Source organism: Pteropus medius, unplaced genomic scaffold, assembly GCF_902729225.1.
Source record: "Pteropus medius unplaced genomic scaffold, Ma_sr-lr_union100, whole genome shotgun sequence".
NCBI classification, from domain to species: domain Eukaryota; kingdom Metazoa; phylum Chordata; class Mammalia; order Chiroptera; family Pteropodidae; genus Pteropus; species Pteropus medius.
The window spans coordinates 4,191,288-4,208,757 of NW_024348242.1; the positions used below are offsets into that span (position 1 = coordinate 4,191,288).

Below are 17,470 nucleotides of genomic sequence, written 5' to 3' on the forward strand. Positions count from 1 at the left end.
CCCCTGGATGGGTGTGGCCTTCGGGGGTCCCCTGGGTCTCCGAATGGCCGGGCAGGCATTGAAGGCAGAGCCAGGACACAGAGATGGTCTCCACTGCTGCGCCCCAGCCCCGGTCCTGAGGGAGTTAACTGCACAGCTGGGCGCTGACCAGTGCAGCTGGGCTGAGTGGAACTAAGTGTAAGGATCTTGGGCCTGACCTTGGAGGCTTCGGGAGGAGCCAGGCCGGTCCAGCCCCGCGGTGGGCTTTCCCGAGGGACCTGCGCTGCGACTTCTCCGTCCGGCTTGCAGAGGCTCACGCCCGGATGCGGGAGCTGCGGGGGCGGGCAGGGGGCTCCGCCTGTGCAGCCGCCTTCCCGCGGCCTGCTCTCGGCTTCCCTCTGTCCGTCCGTCCATCCGTCTGTCCTTCTTCCCTCCTTTCTCCTTCCACATGGCTGTTGAGACACTTTATGGAGCAGTGAGGACCAGCTCAGGCCCCGGAGCCACAGGGTCAGGGTTTGACTCCCCTCCTGGCTCTGTGGTCTGAAGCAAATCACTGACCTCTCAGAGCTTCGATTTCCTCAAATGCAAAATGGAGACAGAAGAAATTAAATTAGTTTATTCCTATACAGCACAAATTAGGCCTACGGGCCCCACCCTCTGCCTTCTGGGTCACTGACCTCCTGGCCTGGACGGCGATTAGTGCTGCATGTCCTCTGAGCTGTCGGGGGTCACTGGCCCCGGGGCCTCTTTGCAGGAATGTGCCTGCGTGTTTGGGAGGCTGTAATGACAGTCGTTACCATTTGTCGACCTTTGCCCACGTCCCAGCCATGTGCTCAACACTGTGCATACGTCACCTGATGCAGTCCTCACAAAAAGCCTCATTTCATCTGCAGAAGAGAAAACGGAGGCTTCGAGGGTTGAAGGGACTTGCCAAGGGCCTCTAGCTGGTGATGGCGGAGCCAGGAACAGCGGGAAGGTGTTGGCCGTCCGTGACCGCACAGGGCTCTTGGTGTCCCATAGTGGCTCAGGCCACCCTGCCTGGCCCCAGCCACCGTCTCTGCATCTTTCTGACTGTGGGAGGGTCAGAGAGGACCTCGCTGTGGAAACCTAGATAAACTTAGGGACCAAGTCATGTGACATCCGGGGACATGAGGTCCAGAAAGAGGGCACAGCAAGTGCAGAGGCCTGGAGGACTTCTGGGGAGGGCCTTCTCCGGCCCTTCTCGTCCTCCGCCTGCTCTTTGGCGTTCGATGAGCCACCAAGGACACGGGGGCTCCTGACTGGTGATGCTGGCTCCCACGAGGAGCCTTTCTCCGGAAGTCCCTGGAGTCCCTGCACGAACAGGGGAGGGAGGCTTGTGAGCACCTGAGCGGTACCTTAGGAATCAAGGTTTGGCTGGGAGCAGGCCACAGAGGGTTCCGAGAGTCCCCATGGGGTCGTCGCCCCTCCCTCAGATACAGTTTGGAGAGAGGATGCTTCTTCTCCTCTGGGCCCATTAACCGCTGCCCGTTCGCCCCTCCCCCAGTGGTCACCTCGGTTCTACTTCCTGTCTCTGACTGTGCCCCTTCCAGGGACCGCATGTAAGTGGAATCGTGCAGTATTTGTCCTTCGCGCCTGCCTTTCCCTTGCTTTCGAGGTTCGGCCATGGCGTTCGCCGTGCAAACCTCTCCCCTGTCCCAGGAGCGGCAGAGGAACGAGGGAGGGAGAGGAGCCCAGACTCCTGAGCCCCACGTCCCCGCTGCTCAGCTCCCGGCTGCACCTGTCTCGCTCGTCCCGGGGGCGCACCTTGCCGCCGAGGCTCCCCCCTCGCGTCCAGTCCCCCGCAGCGGTCTCCCCCGTGGGTCCTGGCCTCTGTGCTTCGGCACCGCCTGGCTCAGCCATGTTTTCGTCATCCGTGAAATGGATCGTGTGCACTGACTTTCAGGTTCTCTTTGGCCCGATGAAGCCGGCTTCCCCCAGCCAGCCCCAAGCTGGCCCTTGTGTGCCAGACTGACCAGGGTCAGGCGGGGGAGGGGCACTTCTTGGACTATGACTTTTTTATTTATTAAAAATTAATTAAGGGACTTTGATGGATTAGAGCTTAAGAGGAGCTGACGGGTCACATGGTCCCTGGAAGCACAGGGCTGGTAATCCATTTAAAAAAACATTTTCTTCTTCTTCTTCTTAATTTAATGGAGGAAATCATTAGCTGGGAAATTGGTAGAACTGATTTATTCCTGTTTTGGGGAGGGGGAGTGGAAGAGAAAATCTGCTCTAATTGCCGCCTGTTCTAGAAATGTGTCAGCAGCAGACCCCCCCTTCGCTGGGCCTGGCACGGGCGAGGCAGCCCTTGGCTGGAGCTTTCTTCCCTTTGACTCGTGACCTGGGGTTGGGGTGGGGGGCAGGGGGCTCTTTCTGGATCCAGGTGGGCAGCGGAACATGGTAAAGACCCCCCGCAGACCTGCCTTGGCCGGTGGGCGTCCGCGTGGGGGGCTGTGCCACCCGCCCGCCCCAGGGTCTCGGGCTGGAGTTCTCATTCCCAGGGCACGACACCGGGACCCCCGTCTGGGAAAACCGAGTACGTGCCTCTTGGGCTTCATCCGGTTCCAAGGGGAGGCAACCGGGTTCACCCTAAAAATAACCAAACTTGCAAACAGCTTCGACATGCAAATGTTTTTTTGTATCTGTGGGCCAAATTATTTAAAGGTACAGCTGTTTTTCCACCGTCCCAATCTGTTTGTCTTCCCGGAGCAGGGAGGAGCCGTGGGGTGGTCTGGGCCCTTTTGGGGTCACCGTCTTCCAGCAACTCCCGTTGAGGTCTGGCTGGGCTGCTGCCGTCTCCACGGATGCCTCCTGCCCTGGGGCACCCCACTCTGGCAACGGGGAGCCACCTGAGGCCTTGGAGCCCTGCGTGACTCAGGCAGCGAGGCACCGGAGGCCTGGCCAGAGGGCTCTCGCCCCTTCGGTTTCGCTGCGTGTGTGTGGAGAGGGGTCCGCCTTCGAGTTTCCAAGCTCGTGTGGCCCAGAAACATGGGGAAATGAGTTCTCAGAGAGGAGGACGCTATAAATAGCCAGGCAGGATGTGGAGAGGTGAAAGGCAGGGGACCGCCAAGGTGGCAGGCCTCTCTCCCCAGCAGCGTCTGCGTCCGCGCCGGCCCCACCCCGTCCGTCGGGGGCCGGCCCCCCTCTTCCGTCCGCAGAGTCTGTGCGTCCCAGGCCCCAGCCCTCCTCCGGCTGTCCTCACTGCCAAGCCCTGCATGGGGCTACTGTGAGGCTCCAAGACACACTGTCAAGTCCACGGCTGGGGGACTCCGTCCGTGGTGACAGTTTTCCCATAGATTTGGCGCGTCTGGCGGGGGACGCCCCCATCAGGTGCGGGGGTGTTTCCTGTAGCTCTGAGTGTGGTCGCCCTTCTGGACAGTGGGGCTGGGACTCTAGTTATGTGCCAGGGCCACCACCATCACTGGGAGCGGATCCCCGGGGCAAGAGGGGCAGGCCCACACCTGAGGGATACTAACCTCTACGAAGTCTTCATTCATTCACACGTGTGTTCATTCACTCATTCAAAAGATTCATTCAGTGCCTGCTGGATGCCAGGTGCTCTTTCAGGCCCTGAGGTGCCACCGTGAATACCGCCAGCCCAGATCACCACCCTCAGGGAGCCCCCATTCCCGTGGGAGGGACACTTTTAAAAAAAGAGAGCGTGCTACACCACGGATGAACCCGGAAGGCTGAGCAGAATAAGCCAGAAACAAAAGGACGGATACCGTGGGATTCCACTTAGATGAGGTGCCCCGAATCGTCAAATTCACAGAGACAGAAAGCAGAATGGTGGGTGCCAGGGGCTGGGGAGTCAGCGTTTCGGGGGGGCGGGGCAGGGTGTCAGTTTTCTTGCAAGATGAGAAAGTTCTGGAGGTGGATGGCGGCGTCAGCGACGCAGCAGTGCGAACGTGCTCGATGCCACCGAACTGCACGCTCGGAAACGATCACAATGGTCCGTTTGCTGTCGCATCATCATAGGTCACAACTTAAAAAAATGAAGAAAGAGGAAGAAAAGTACATCGTGTACTTGGATGAGGATCAGGGCCACGAAGCAGACGAGCAAGGGTCGGGGAGGCCCGGGGCCCGGGTCGGGTTTTACACGAAGGCGGTAGGAGGAGGCTTCGTGAGAGACGCCAGAGCAGAGGCTGCAGGAGGGGGACCCCGCTCCGGGCAGCAGGGGACACAGGTACAGCCTCCCGAGGCAGGCAGGGCGGGGCCTCTAGGCCTTCGCGCCGAGCGGGGTGGGACCAGGCTACTTTGGGGCTGTGAGCCAGGGCGGGACATCCTGTAGGTTTGAAGGGGTTCCCTCTGCTCGTTCTGGGGAGGGAGACGGGGAGCATGCGGGAAGCTAAGGAGAGGCTTTGCGGGTTGGGGGCGTGGGGCTGGGAAGACCGTGGCCAGCTAGGGGTGGTCCGCACCTGTTCTTGTGCACAGTAATGGACGTTATGGTTCTCTGTGGTCGTGTTTAGAGATTTCTGGAGTCCCCAGCTGCCACGCCCCGGAGGTCACTTCTCCTTTTCTTGGACGGGTTGGGGTGGGATGGCTTGGCCAGCATTCGGTTCCTGCTTGTTGGGGCTTTGAAGCCACACAGCTCCTAGGAGTAAGCAGCTGCCCCTCTCAGACCTGGGTCTGTCCCAGAGTTGCCTCTCAGGAGGCCCGTGCAGGCTGGGCTGGGACTTGGGGGCCTGGGCTTGAGCCCCAGCTCTGCGTCTGCCTTGCCGAGCCTGGGTTTCTGCATCTGCGAAGTGAGACGTTCAGACAGGAACCAGGTCTGGATTGCAGTGCAAACTGGGCGTGGGGCCTGGGGGCAGGTTCCTGCGAACAGGAAGGTCTCAGCTCCGGCCACACAGCCCGGCGGGGGCCCAGAGACCCTCCGCACGGCACGTCACACAGGGTCCCCGCTGCTGCTTCGGGAAGCGGGGGAGGGTCTGGCTCCATCCCGTGGCTCCTGCTCAGACATGCCAGGGACGGCCTCAGGAGTTGCTGGGGGAAACGGCAGGATCTGGGGTTCTAGAACGGGGTTCCGAGCTGGTGGGGGCAGGAAGAGAGGTCAGCGGTTCAGGGACCCACGTTGTCATGGAGTCCACCAAACCCGTCCCGCAGCCGGAGTCGGTCCTGTCCCCCGAGAGCCCGCCCAGCTGCCCTCTGTCCTTTTAGAAGGGGCCTCGGGGGCTGGGCTGCCCCACCGCCCGGACGCTGCGGGGCAAGTAGGGAAAAGAAGGCGTGGAGGACCCAGGGGTCGGGGCCAGGCCAGGGCCGTGCGTCCTATCTTCCCTTCTCCGTGTCCTCAGAGCAGCTCTGTCCGGGACGGTCATCACGAACCCCACACGCCTCTTTAATTTTAAATTAAAGTGAAAGAAAATTCATAACTGCATTTCCCAGTCACACTAGTCACATCTCAGGTACTTAGTAGCCACGGGGGGCTGGCGGCGGCCGAACCGGACGGCGCAGGCATAGAGCCCATCCACCCAGAAAGTTCCACTGGACAGTCGGTCTCATCTCCAGAGCAACCTCACGAGGTTGAGACTGTCGCCCCGTTTCACAGACGCAGAAGCCGAGGCTTAGGGAGTGGAGAGACATGCCAGTCACGCCGCCAGCGAGGGACAGAGGGCAGGAGAGCCCAGGTCCGTGGGTCTCAGTGTGGCGTGGGGTTGGTGTGCACACGTGTCCTGCTCAGCGGGCTGCTTCTCAGGACAGAGGGGCCAAGGCCGGCCAGTGGGCCACACGCGCCCAGGGACCTGTGCCTCCTGCGGGACGCTCGGTTTTCCCGTGGGGAGTGACGCTTGGCTGAGGAAGCAAGATGGGGACAAACGCTCAGTGTGGGGCCCCCGGGGCCTGGACCCCGGAGACCAGGTCCCCTAGCAGGGGCCCGGGGGACTTCGGTGGGCTCCGAGAAACATTTCGAAAGCAAGAGAATGGTATCCGAACGGTGGAAACAACCCGCACGGCCGTCAGAGGGTGAGTGCCTGGGGTCCCTCCATCCGGTGGGACGTCACCCAGCCGTAAACGGGAACGAGGCACCGACGCCCCCCATCGAGGCCGATCCTCGGACACACGAGGCCGAGCGAAGGGAGCCAGTCACAGAAGGTCACAGGGTGTGCCATCCCACTGACGGGAAATGTCCAGAACAGGCAAATCCTCAGATACAGAAAGCACCGTATCCGTGGTGGCGGTGGGGGTGGGGGCGGGGGCGGCTGCTTTCCGCGAGGGGCGAGGCTCGGTCGAGATGGCGCGACTGTTCCGGAACGCGACAGCGGTGGCAGCGGCTGAGCCTTGCGCACGTGCTAAGTGCCGCTGAACCGCGCACTTCAAACATGTCCCGGCGGTCAGTCTTAGTGCTGTGTTTCGCCACCCTGCAGGAAGTGACAGGGGTTGGCACCGTCCAGGCGGCTGCCTATGGCTGTTCGTCGTCAAGTGTTCTCGACTCTGCCGTTCGCGCGAACGTTCGCGTAACAGAGCGTCGGGGGAAGAGGGTGGAGAGGGCTGTGAAGACGAAAGTTTCGCGGTGCAGGCTGTGGAGATGCGACTCCAGCGGGGCCACCCCCGGGTCTGTCTGTGTCAGAGCCGCGAGACCGTGGCCTCTGGAGCGGGCTTCAGCCTTCCCGGAGCCCCCGTCCTGGCGTGCGAGCAAGGGGAGCAGGCCGCCGGGTGCCGCTGCCCTCTGTGCTCCGTCCCCGTCCCCCGAGGAGACAGTGGGTCCACGTCCACGCCCCCTCGCTGCCCCCTCGCTGTCCCCAGGGCCCGGGACTGCAGGCCGGGAGACGGTGGGGCGATCCCAGTCTGTGATGAGGGACGGAGGCCCGAAGATGTCACCAGGACTCACCGCCGTCACGTGATCCCCAAGAGGAGAAACTGAGGCCCCAGCTCAGGCCGACCGCTCTCTCCCCGGCCCCACTTCTGCTGCTCACTGTCACCACCCCACGGGCCCAGTGACAAAGGCCAGTCCTGGAGCTGGGGTTGCGGACAGAGGAGGCAGCGGGGCTGACAGCAGGTGGGTGGACATCAGCCCGGGCCGGGAGAACTGCCAGGCGCCATGAGCAGACAGGAGCGCCGTCTGCCTGGGGGGCGGGGGGCGGGGGGCGGGGTCCCCGGCACAGCCCACTCCGTCCCTCCCCACTTCCGGCCTCAGTGGTTCTGGGCGCCAAAGCCCCCACACAGGTGGACACCCCTCATTCCTGAGGCCGCGAAGTGTGGCTGAACCTCGTGGGAAGTTGTGACTCGGGGTTTGGAGACTCTGATTTTCAGAACTGGGGAGGCAGGCGGAGGTGGGAAACGCATCCCCAGGGCCCGGGGTTGCCCAGGCGGGAGGCAGCGTCTCTGGTCTTATGGTGGCCCTCGTGGAGGGCGATGGAGGCCGAGAGCCAGGTGAGGAAACTCAGAGATTCCTGCCCCTCCCCCCTTTCCTCCTGGCGCCCGGGAGCTGCCATCTGCCCCACTGGGTCGGGCTGGTCCCAGCCTGGCCGCTGTGGCCCAGAGGCCTGGCGTTGGGGAGGAGGGGGGGTTGGTTCTCGCTGACGCCTTCCCTCTGGCATATGGATCCACCGCCCGCCTCGGGCTGTGCCAACGGCTCCCCTTCTCCATGGCAACTTCGCTCAGTGGTCCCAGTGGAGGAGAGAGAATCAATGCTCCCTCTTCCTCCTCTCTCCCCTCCTCCCTCTCCTCTCCCCACCCCTTCCTCTCAGCCTCCTTCCTCCTCCATCCCTGCCGGGGCTCTCCGGTCCTCCATCCAGCCTCTGTCGGCCCCGGGGACCTCCGGGACCTCTGTGCTTCGTTTGTCCTCCTGCTCCGGGCATGGGCTGCCGGCGGAGCTGCGAGCCAGGGCCGGCGCCCTGAGATCGTCCGCATGGGGAGCTCGGTGGACCTCCGTGGACATGGGGGGCGGCCCGGCTCCTGCGGCCTGCGGGTCCCGGCTCTCACGCTTTGTCCCTCCTCTTACCCTTCCTTACATTTTCTTCCTGAAAGGTAATTCTTTGCTAAAACTGTCGCAGCCTTAGGTCGGGTTTATTAGGCAGGAAGGCTCTGTCCTGGTCACGTGGGCTGCTTGTTTTCTCTGAGTAGCTGGGATGGAGAGAGAGAGAGGCAGGGAGAGGCACGGCCCGACCTGGAGCTCCGCTGGGCACGGCCAAGTTTGGGTGCGGGGGTCTCCCCCAGGGCCTCTGTGAGCCTGGCTCCGGCCCCCCCGGTACCCGGGTGCTCGCCGTCTGTGCACGCTTCCATTTCTCATGTAACTGCTAAACAGCAGGGACGGCCCGCTGTCCTGGACGGTGGCCTGCCGGGGGTGGGGGTGCATTTGGAGGCATGCACGTGCACCCCAGACGGGGCCAGGCCAGGAGCAGGTCTCCCTGTCTAATCCTTTCTCACCTGAAAACAGTTCATTGGGCAGCGTCGTGTCCTCGGGACTGGGAGTTTCCGAGGAGACGGTGTGGGGGGGATCTGGAGCCGCCTGGTTCCAGGCGGAGCAGTCCTGCCAGCCGTCTGCTCGGGACGGTCCCGCGGCAGAGTCTGGTTCAGACAGGGTTCTCAGACCGCTGCCCAGTGAGTCAATATTCTCCGTCGTGCCTTCCCCATCCGCACGCCTGGCAACCAGGACGGCGCCTGGATGTCTTTCCTGGAGGGACTCGAGCCCCTCGTTGTCAACATCTGCTGTGTTGATGGCAAGCGAGGCCCGAAAGGAACAGATTTAGCACCCAGTTCTTAGAAGCCATGGGTCTGAACGGTGTCCGAGAGGAAGCCCCGTGTGGGTTTTACATAGAAAGGGAGCACCCAGTGGCCCGGCCGACTCACAGAGTTTGGTGCAGGTACCGGGGACACAGCGCTGGACTCTGAGCGCGGGGCCCGGCCCGGGGGCTGCGAGGGCAGGGGAGGGTAGACGCTCAGGTACGCGTCTCAGAGTCAGGTTCAGGGGCGCCCGACGATCACATATTACGCTCCAGCATTATACCTCTGACAGCTTGCTTCAATAACGGGATCAGCCCCGGAGGTGGCCCAAGGCAGGCCTCCCCGCGCTGACTCTGGGCCCCTTTAAACTCCGGCTGTGCACCCCACAAAGCTCCGCTCCTCTAACGCTGCCTCCCACCCTGCCTTCTTGGTGTTTCCTTTTGATAATCAAATGGGTTCCTGTCGGGCAGGACGAGAAGAATGCTTCTGTGTCTGCAGAGGTCTGTGCTGTGTCTTGTTTTTCCTTTGCTTTGAGGCTGGAGTCTGTCACCAGGACCCTCCTGGCATCTGGGCTCTGTGCAGGCTCCTTAATGACATTACGCGCGTCTGGACTTTGGTTGGTTTGCTGTAAATTCTGATGGGTTTACGAGTCGTGTGAAGGGTGGGGAGGCAGTGCGCCGGTTTTGTTTGGTTTGCTGGTGAGCGGAAAATCTGATGTGACACGTCAAAGGTCAGTCCCATGAGTGGCAGCGCTCATCCGAGCTCTCGGCCTCCGTGGGAGGCTGGCTGGGCACCGCCGCAGCCGGGGTCACTCTGCCCTGGGGTCTTTCCTGTGCGGCCAGGGCGGAGGTTGTTTTTGGTGATGCCCGTGTGCGTTCAGCCGGCGAGCCTGAAGTCGGAAGGAAGGCAGAGCGGGGCCGGCTGTGGAGGAGGGGAGAGGCCCAGCCCGCCAACCCGCCAGCTTCCATCCCAAGTGACTCCTGAGTGCTCCGTGCCAGCCCCCTCCCTCCGTGTCCTCCGGCACAAGGAGCCAGCCTCCTTGCTCAGCGCGACTCCGCGTAGCGGTGACTTACTGGAAAGCCTCGTAGAGAGCTTCGGAGGGTGTGAGAGCAGGTCGGAGGTGGGAACCGGGCTGCCGATGGCTCCAAGCCGGCGAAAGCGTGGGGAGCTCATTCCAGGAAAAGTGGGGCAATCACTGCGTTGGCTGGCTTTCAGGCGGTGAGTGGTTTTCTGTTCTTTAATCCGAGGGAGCTCTGGGATTCAAGGAAGGGCGCGGTGGGCAGCCCGGCGGTTCAGACAGACCTCCCGAAGCCCACAGAGGGGCAGTGTGACTTCTTTTCCCCCGGGTGCTGGCCGGCAGCGTGCTGGCGTCCACCACTCAAGACAGGCTGCCTGGCTGGGCATCTGGGACTCTAGGACTTGGGAGCAGGGATGGCCTGGGAGGCCCAGCCTGTGCCCCCACCCAGCCCCATGCCCAGCTCTGAGCTCAAAGCCGTTGGTGGCGGGTCTTCATTTTCATGACGTGATCGGCTTAGGAAATTGCCGGAGGAAAGAAGCTTGTGAACCTTAAACTCTCCCCGGCCTGTCTTGCGATGTCCCCAGCACACAGGCACACACGTAGACATGTGCACACACGTGCAGTCTCTCTCTCTCTCTCTCTCACACACACGCGCGCGTGCGCGCGCGCGCACACACACACACACACACACACGTTTTTCTTCCTGCCGTCAGGCTGCCCGTACCCGCTGGCATTCTGCCCCTGATCAGCGGTTCTCGGTACTGATTAGATCGTACTGTTGTCTTTTCTGTGCCTTGCTTTTCAGCTCGGCGTGTTGCCTGCCTGTGACAGGCCACTCCTGCCCACTTCTGGAAAGAGCCGCCTCCCTCTCTTAGACTGCTCCTCTCCCATGCAACTCCCCCCACACCCCGACTCTGCCGTGTCGTGAGGTGCGTTACAGAGGTTGTCACCTTTGTATCTGCGGGGGAAGCCCCTGAGTGCCAGCTTTCCATTTTGGGCTTCTGAGTGTCTCAAGCCAAATGGATGGGGAGGTGTCGGGGAGAGACCGCTAAGTCTGAGATGCTTGAGCTGAGGCTCGCTGGGGTGGTGGTGTGTGTGTATGCAGGCGTCTTGCAGGAAGGCTGGCGTGCAGGTAAAAGGTGGTAGGCAAAGGCAGGTAAAGGCTAAAAGCGTAGGTGTGTTAGAAGGTGTGTGTAGGTAAAAGGCTGCAGGGTGTGTGCGCAAGGCAGTAAAGGCAAGGGTATGTGTGTGTGTGGTGTGTACCCTCCCCACAGTGTTCATATTTCGGCATCTTTAGCTTTGCTTTCTGTTCCTCCCTATGTTCTGGTTCGTTTCTCAGAGCGCAGCTCAGCAAACTCTAAACCGGTATCTTCACTGCCCACCTCAGAGGCACCTTCACCGATCTCATCTAATTTAATTGTCTGTCCCATTTTACACATGAGCAAACTGAGTCTCAGAGCAGCAGACACTGCCCTGGGGAGGCAGAGCCAGAACTCAGGTCTCTCATTGGCTCATTCTCTCATTCATTCGTTCGCCCGCTAGACAGTCCGCCTGCTCCGCACGGGCCCCGAGGAGGAGTTCGCACGTCTCAGTTGTCTGAGGAGAGGAAAGGGAAGCAGGGAAGAGCAGGCCTGGGAGAGGGGGCCGCCCGGGGCCCAGGGGGAGCCCCTCGCCGCCCACCCGGGGTCAGCTCCGCTGTGCAGACTCTCCATCGCCTGGGGCGCGACCCCCCTCCTCCTGCCGTGGGAGGAACCTGGCTCGCTTCGTTTTAACGTTTGTTACAATGTTGCCCTGTCATCGGGGGCACGGTTTGCAGGGCGGGGGCTGTCTGTTTTATGCTGAGGACGTAGGTGTGGGCGGCTCGGTGCAGTAGGAGGTACAGGAGGAAGCCGTGCCTCAGTTTCCTAGTCTGTGGCCCGCAGAAAGCACCGCCTACTTTACCCCCCTCAGCGAGAAGGAGGCGGGTGAACCCCATGCCTAGCACCTGGGGGGAGGCGGTGAAGCTGTCACCGTGACAATCCGGCACCTGACTCTGGCGGTTCAGGAAAGACGTATGCATGTTGATTATGCAGATGTTCCTGACTCCTGATGAGGTTAGGTCCCAATGAATCCATCCTGAGCTGAAAATACTGTAAGTCAAGAAGCGCCTGATACACCCAACCTACCGAACGTCGCGGCTTAGCCTAGCCCGCCTCACACGTGCACAGGACACGCACGTCGGCCTGCGGCCGGGCAAAGTCATCTCACACGAAGCCTGTTCATGACGCCCAGCGTCACGAGGGGGCATCGTACCGCGTATCGCTAGCCCAGGAAAAGATGAAAATGCCACATTCGAAGCCCAGTTTCTGCTGAATGCGTTTCCCTGTCACACCATCGTTAAGTTGACACATCGTAAGTCAAACCGTCATAAATTGGGGACCAGATGCACAGGTAGAGAGTAGGCAAGAGGTGAAGCGCAGGGTTCTGGGGAGAGGGTACTTGACAGTTCTTATGCCATTTCTTGCATTTTTTCCCCGTAAATTAGATACTATGTGAAAGGGAAAAAAAAAAGACTTCGGCATTTGATGGTTTTCCACAAAAGTGGACAGAATAATGACATAACACAGGAAGGTTTGCACCTTGAGGACCCGACGAGCAGCCACAGGGATAAACCCAACGGCCGGCCAGCCTGGAAGGGTCAGGAGCCGTGGGGTGGGACCATTTGGGTCATCAGCCAGGCTGTCATGGCGGGGTTCGTGGTAGACGCGAGGTCCTTCGAGGTCAGGCTCCTTCTAGCTCCCTCCCTGGGCTTGGCGATGGGTGGGGGGGTCCGGGGTGCCTGCCCCACGGCCTCGGTCTGCTGGTCTGAGTCTCTCCCTCCAGAAGGCAGAGCCTGCTGCCTGCCCCCGGCCTGGAGAAAGTTGGTTTCTTGACGGGGTGCTGGTTTCACTGTGGTCCAACTGGCAGTTGCGTATGCACCGGTTCTGTCGGCTTCGTGACCCTCTGCTGCCACCCGGGCTCCTGAGAGTCCCTTTCGGTCCGTGGCCCCCTGCGATCCTTGAGTGGTTGTTGGAGGGAGTGCAGACGGGCCGGGCTCTGTGCCACGCGGACCGCCCGGAGCCTCCGTTTTCTCCCGGGCGAGGCCGAGCCCGGCAGCGGGCTCTGTTCCGCTCGACTTTGCAGCCGCTGCCCACCCTGTGCCTCAGTTTCCCCACCGTGTCGCCATAGCGAGAGGTGTTTTCCTCACCATGGCATCTGAAGCAGCTCAGAGGGTGGCAGGCAGGACAGACGGTGGCTCCCCAGAGGGGCGTTGGGAGCATTTGGGCCATCTCTGTGGAGCCCGTCTTACACCCCTAGGTGCACCCCCGGACGCTCGGGGAGAGCAGAGGGCGAAAGCAGGTCAGGGGCCCGTGTCCCCATCCCCACTCTGCCATCGGGCCTAGTGCGAACCCTCAGGGAACGCCCTTGGTCTCCCTGAAGCTTTTTCCTGTTTGTACAACAGAGCTAAGGACAGTGCCCTGACGGGGACAAGGAAGGGACGCGCCCTCATTTTGCCTGTGGCCCTGGGCCCTGCACGGCGCTTCCCTGCTGTCTCGTGTGGACACGGTGTTCCCACAGCCCGAGGCCGTGAGCGGCTTTGTCAGGCTGCCCGTCCGGGGCCGGGAACCCTGTCTCCTGGCCCGTGGAGGGAGCATGATGACGAGGTGGTCGTGTTGTGGGGCTCTCCTCCCATGTGGGGCTAAAGCAAAGGCCCAGTGTGCCAAGGTCGTCGCAGGGAGATGTCCCTCCTGTGTGACACCAGCGGTCATGGTCATGGTCACGGCCTCCTTCAGGCTGGGTCCCGCCCCACAGCTGGTCAGGGTTGGGTGGCTGCCTGAACGGGCATGTCGATTCAGGGTCCTTGGGGACAAAGCCCCCAGCTAGCCCAGGCTTGGTCCCCGTGAGGTCATTTAGAAAGCAGGGCTCTGAGTGGCGGCCGGCCTGCCTGTGTCCAGCTCAAGGAAGAGGCACCGCCCAGCGTTCCTTGGAGGAGAGCGTTCCCTGTTCCCTCTGACGGGCATCTGTGCTCTTATCCGAGCCCTCGGCGTTCCGGGGGAGGGGTCCGGCCTTGGCCTGGCGAGCATCGTGTTCCTCTGAGCTGCCCAGCCTGGGCGCTGCAGGAGGCCTGTCCCTTGGTGGGGAGAGCACGGAAGGGACACCTGTTGGGGGAGCCCTGAGGGCACAGAGCCACTGCCCACAAGGTCCTAGGGCCCGTGGAAATGGTCTGGCTCAAACCCTCCACTAGAGCTGGCACACCGAGGCCCGTGGAGGCTCCAGCCCCCGGGGCCCAGGGAGCGCTGATTGGTGTGGTCTTCTGTCTGCGGCCCAGGAGCCTGGGCCCAGTCCCCATGGCGGGTGCAGGACGGGGGGCGGAGTCACACCCTTGAGAGCGGTGAACCCTGCTGGGGAGGATGCAGGCAGAGCCCCTGGCACCCGCCTGCCTCCCCACGGGACACTCGCCCGGCCCCTGCCCCTGCCCACCAGCAGCCCCCTGGCCGGGTCTCACTGCCCTGGACCCTCAGCTCATCCCCAGTCCCTCAGTGAAAACTCGATGGCCGCGTTGGTACCAGTGCACAGAGCTCCCACGTGGACGCGTCTGGTTTCTTGGTCGAGTCTCGCTGTGGCCTTGTGAAACGGCCAAGGCACGGGACCAGACTCCTCGCCACGCAGGGGCAGAGAAGCTGCGTGAACCGCCCAAGGTCAGACAGCCGCTCTGGGCAGAGCGTGGACTTCGAATCATTTATAACAAATATTTGCCAGGCGCCTGCCTTTACCAAGCAGCCGTTCTGGCTAGGCCCTGGGGGACAGCCGTGGACGAGACGCAGGGCCCGAGCACGAGGGCGAGCTTGCAGTGACATCATGGCCTGGGACAGGCCGAAGGAAAAGCCAACACCAGGCCCCTGGGAGGTGGCTGGGCTCGCCGGGCCACCTTACCTGGGAGCGGAGCTCCGAGCGTGGGGGGCTGAGCCCTCTGATGGGGGCGCCGCACCAGCAAGGCCCGGGAGAGGCAGATTTAGTCCTGGCTCCGCCATGTGGCCTTGAGCTTCCCTCTGTCTGCCCTCCCCACCTGCACAGAGAGGTTGAACCAGGCCACCTTTCCCGACCCCCTGGGGGGATTTCCCAGTGTCCTCCTGGAATGCACGTAGCCTTCCACAGAGGCCTCGATTCTTGGCGCCGGGCAGGAGGGCCAAGAATCTGCGTGTCTGTGCCTCGGTTTGAGAAACGTTAGACCGGGCCACTTCGGCCCCCTTCAAGCTCCGACATCGTCCGTTCTGTGACAGCTCTGACCTCGTCCGCTGCTACAGCAGTGCCTTCGGAGCTGGGGCGGTGGAGCACCAGGGGTTTGCAGGGGCTGAACTGTCTGGGCTCCCGCCCGCTGCAGGAGCCCGGGAAAGCCATGGTCTCAGTCCTGCAGCTCCTCACTCATAGCGAGAGGTTCTCTAAAAATGGGGACGAGTAGGGGGTGCTGAGCTAAGGGGTGGGGGTGAGACATTTCTCATCAGGGAACCTGCAGCTTCTGGGTTAGGGCTGCACCCAAGGAGTGCTTCTGGCTGCTCACCTAGGGCTGCTGCGTCTAAGGACTCTGGCCAGGCTGCGCCGGCCTGCCCAGGCGTGGGGGCCTAGAAGAGGCTGTGCAGACACCGGCGTGGGGAAGCGTGGCCAGCAGAGAAGCCGGGCGGCTCCACGTCCAGTGGCCACTTCCCCTCAAGCGTCTCCATAGCGGTCACAGAGGGCTTCTTGCCAGCTCCTCAAGTTCCCTGAGCTAACCGGCTGCAGCCCTGGTGACAGCCTGGTGACAGGGTGACAGGCTTTCTCAGTCCTGCCCGGGCACCAGGGTCACCCTCCTGGCCAGGATGCTGCTGGCTCTTCTCCCGTAGGCACCTAGAGCAGGGGGACACGAGCTAACGTCCAGGTGGTCAGCTTGGGGTATGTCCTGCCTCCCGATGTCGCAGACCCTGTGTATGAGCTTGCTGGGGTTGCCGCTCAGATGAGCACAAACTGAGGGGCTGAGAACAACAGAAACTTATTCTCTCAAGCTCTGGAGGCCGAAGTCCAAAACCGAGGTGTCTGCAGGTCCTCGCTCTCTCCGAAGGCTGGAGGGTGAACCCCTTCTTGCCTCTTCCAGCTCCTGGTGGCCCCAGCGTCCCTTGGCTTGTAGCTGCATCACTCCAATCTCTGCCTCCATCTCCACGTGGCCGTCCCCTCTGTGTGTGTGTCCAGTGTCCTCTCCTTCTCTTACAAGGACACCCGTCATAGGATTTGGGGCCCATCCTGAATCCAGAATGGTCTCATCTCAAGGTCTTTAACTAATACACCTGCAAAGATCCTATTTCCAATTAAGGTCGCATTCTGAGGTTCCGTGTGGACATGAATTTGGGGGGGCTGTGCTTCCACCTCCTGCACCCAGCACGCAGAATGTCGCCAGGTCAAGGGCAGGTGTGCCGCGCTGGCAGGGGTGAGCAGTGAGCTGGCAGCTGGCCCCAGGAGGCAGAGCTGGGGCTCCTGCAGCCTCAGGCGCTGTTGTCAGTCAGGGCGGCTTTGCCTCTGTGGAGAGAGTCAGAGGGGACCGAGCAGAAGTGACCGCCACCAGGTGACCTGGAGAAGAAAAGCTGGACGTGGCTCTGAAGAGCCAACCAGGCCCCCAGCTTGAGTCCCCAAACTGCTCAGTGCGAGAACTTCCTAGGGGCACCTCGGGGAGCGAGCCTCCCGTCTGGGGAGGTGGCCCAGCGGCCCTCGCACAGTGGGTTTTGCAGAGAGCATTGTTGCCCCTGAGCTCTGAGCCTGTGCAAGTCTCGGGGATGGACAGGCCCTTCCAACAGCCACAGGACGAGCTCAGAGATGCCCCCCACCCCCGGGCAGCCAAGGAGATGTAGCAGGACCAGTCCCAGACCCCCAGGCCCCCAGACCCACCCTCCGGCTGGCTGGCAGGTTCGCAGGTCGGCTCACTTGCCCTCTGCCCCGCCGCCCTGCCCACTTCTGCAGCCGGGTCTGCCTCCCGTCCTCTGTCCTGTAGCGCAGCGTCCTGCCCGCCTTGCCAGGGGTGGCCGGGCGCTCGTCCGTCCGTGCTCTGTCCCGCCTCTCCGAGCACCCGGCCCTCACCACACACTTCACCCCAGGGCGCATTGCGGGGTCGCCCCTCGACAGCTGGCTCCTGCGAGAGCCTTGGTCTCTGTGTGTCCGGGGCCTGTCTCAGTGGCGATGGTGACGTCGGTCTCCACGCAGCTACACGTACGCCAGACTGCGGGTGTTCAGAGGGCACGAGGCTCGGCCCTGCTGTGACCTGACACAGACCCTGAGCGAGTCTCTGCCCCTGTGTCCCCATCAGCTAAGGAAAGACGGGTCCTGGTGCTCCGTGACACCTGCCCCGTGTCTGACTTCTAGATCCACGCCCTCCCCATTGCTGGGACTAGCTGCCTCACGGACACCTGGCCACGGGCACCTCGGCCATCCGTCTGAGTCCCTTCCCACACCCGTGACTGTCCCTCAGGCCCTCCTGCTCTGGGAGAACTAACAGGCTTCCTTGGTGACAAAGACCCTGTTGGCTCCCAGGGAACCTGGAGCTGCCTGCCTCACACTCAGGGACTTTAAACTTTTTTTTTTTAATTGAGATGCGATTTGCATAGCATAACATAAAATGAACTGTTTTCAAGTGAACAGTTTGGTGGCATTTAGCACATTCAGTGCTGTGCACCCATCACCTCTGTCAAGTTCAAAAACGTTTTCATCATCCGAAAAGGAGACCCCACACCCAACGCTGGGGCTTTTTTTTTTTTT

The 17,470-nt window shown here is 61.9% G+C and overlaps 1 protein-coding gene across 5 annotated transcripts in view; it reads left to right on the plus strand.

Moving 5' to 3' along the window:
• The window catches only part of LOC120616031 (membrane-associated phosphatidylinositol transfer protein 2-like), a 103,299-nt gene that overhangs the window by 49,787 nt on the left and 36,042 nt on the right, over positions 1-17,470 (plus strand). The window contains exon 1 of one of the 5 annotated variants that reach the window (XM_039879307.1): positions 8,831-9,876. The exons of the other annotated variants lie outside the window; for them this stretch is intronic. The gene's annotated coding sequence lies outside the window, so the exon portion shown is untranslated. Of the gene's footprint in view, positions 1-8,830; positions 9,877-17,470 lie in introns of those variants that run through there. 5 annotated transcript variants of the gene reach the window in all.